We start from the raw sequence: 2407 nt of genomic DNA, 5'->3' as shown, positions 1-2407 counted from the left end.
AATATGAAAGATACAACACTTATACGTCGACAACAATCAACAATATAGAAAGAATGTATTTTTTTCTTCGATCGATTATAGAGATTATAAAAAGAAAATACAATTAAAGTTGCTTATCCGTGAATTGGCTATCAGACAGGAGGATAGGAAACTGGCGAAAGCAATTATGGAGGTTGATTGACGGGGGAGTTCTGTTTTGTTTTAAAAGTGCATCACTTCTTTTTGCTTCAAGCGCCTGGTGCGATCCATTACTCCATCGTCTTCCCTGCATGAACATTAGGTAGAACATCAAGCATAGAATCCATGTTCGAGCACCATCGAGGCGACTTTTGATGTTATATGTGTCGATAACATAAACACCATTGTTCTAACCTTAGGTAGAACATCTGATAACATAAAACATTAATTCTAACCTTCCAACCCCTCTTTTGATAGACCCCATTGTTCTGCCACCATCACGATTCACGAGAGCGACTTCCCTCGGGAAAGATATGAACCCACACACCATTCTTCAGTTTTGAAAGTGCCATAGGCATTCCCTAAAAAAAATTCAGAAACTAATAATAAGTTACAACAAATATCATATAACACCAATATAACAGCCAAGAAGGCTGCTTCGCATTCGTTCATTATTTGGTCAAATAATTTTTACATTAGATCAACAGAGCATCACCTTTTTTATTTTGTTTTATTTTGATTGCCAACAGAATGACATGAATGAGAGGAAACCTGAAAACGAAGAAGAACTAAGCAAATATAACCTAAGATCGTGATATTTCCCTTGAGATCTTAGTAGATACTATTTTCGTTTCTAGATACAGAGATGAGAAAGGGAATATGAAAACAAAGATGTCTTTTTTCAACACGAAACACCCTACGGAGAACCAAACGGTATAATCAAATAGAACCAATGGAGTTAGATAAGTTTTTGAATGATTAAAAACCTTGACCCACGGACAAACAAACGAGCAACGAGGGAATGAAAAGGAAATTCTATCAAAGGCGGACATTGCTTGGTTCTGTATACCCGTGAGTAATAAATGTACAATACCAAATTAATCCATATCCATCATATCGGTTGTAGCTATGAATCCATGTCGTTCGGAACAATTAATCATACTACGGACTAAATGTGCTTTGGAAATTTGGTAATAACTAATAGCACTTTTTGGTTCAAATGGGTTGGAACTTAAGAGTGTCAAGTGATAACACCATTGTCAATACAATTGCCAACACGAGATTTTGCAAAGTTATCATCACGGGGGCTATGGCGTGCAAGTGCAACATAAACTCCGATCTCAATGTAGAACACATGATAAAGATGATGCTAAGAGTACTCATAAGTCATAATCAACATCAATACTTTGATATAATTGTAATTAAAGGCTTTAAATGCACTTACCCTTTGATAGGGACTTGGAGGCTCAGCATTGATAATGTCTTGATCAATTGCCTTCGGAACAATTGCAACAATAACGGCGGCAATATTCTGAAACTGGAACAATTGCAAAATTAAAAGTTAAAAGCCAAAAATAAATTGAAATAGAAATAAACCATTGAAGCGTTTAGAAAACAAGGTAAAAGAAAAATTAACGAAACTCTTATTACTTTTTAGTTTCTATTGCCTCTTGAACTTCTTATCGGTATTTTTTATTTTTTTGAGCGGTGATGGGAAAGAGATAGATGGAAAGATAAAAGAGAGACTGCATGTTGGGTAAGAACTAAATAAAAATGTGAAATAGGAGAAGAAGAAGAACTTACCTATTATCCATTAACGAACAATTTTTTTCCTTCTCAATGCTTTGTCTTGGGCAAAAGCGGTCGCGACTATTCGAAAAGAAACTCTAGTTGAGTGGGTGAAACTTTGTTGAATGACAAATTTATCCTTACACATAAGTGTTGTGAAAATTTTATGGGTGAAATTTTGGGTACCCTTTGATTTAATTGGGAAACCGTAAAAAAATCACGTTGAGTCTTATAGTTTTGGAAATGTTTTAAATTACCGATTAACCCTTCAAACTTGAAGTGTAGAAAATTCGTGGGTGAAACTTTTGGGTACCCTTTTGATTTAAAAAACTTGGTCTAAAAAGAGAATACGGAGACTAATAAATGGGGCAAGTTTTCCCATTATATATAAGATTAATAGGTTGGGTTTTGAGGGGGAACAAAAGCGAATCGTTTCATGGTGTTTGGTGGTGGTAGTGTTGTGGTCGTTGATTTGGGGAGATGAGCTGTTTGAGGCGAGGAAGAAGAAGGAGAATATCTCCCTCGATTCTTTTTTTTTGGGCTTGGGCGAGCAAAAGTCTTTTGTTTTTTGGGCGGTTTAAGTTTTTGTGGGCTGGGTCTTTAATATTTTAAAGTGGGCTGGTTCTAATCTTGTTTAGTGGGCCGGTTCTATTCTTAAGAT

General features: G+C 35.7%; 1 long non-coding RNA gene across 1 annotated transcript; it reads right to left on the bottom strand.

Moving 5' to 3' along the window:
- Positions 1-220: 220 nt before the first annotated feature.
- On the bottom strand, positions 221-1481 carry LOC147523308 (uncharacterized). The gene is made up of 3 exons (XR_015196275.1): positions 1403-1481; positions 414-539; positions 221-265 (listed from the first exon to the last, which is right to left on the bottom strand). It is a non-coding gene; the product is annotated as an uncharacterized LOC147523308 (long non-coding RNA).
- Between the last annotated feature and the right edge of the window lie 926 nt (positions 1482-2407).

This window comes from Coptis chinensis, chromosome 1, assembly GCF_015680905.1.
Source record: "Coptis chinensis isolate HL-2020 chromosome 1, ASM1568090v1, whole genome shotgun sequence".
Taxonomy (NCBI): Eukaryota; Viridiplantae; Streptophyta; class Magnoliopsida; order Ranunculales; family Ranunculaceae; genus Coptis; species Coptis chinensis.
The sequence above is the reverse complement of the archived record's forward strand: the minus strand, read 5'-3'. Positions and strand labels throughout refer to the sequence as shown.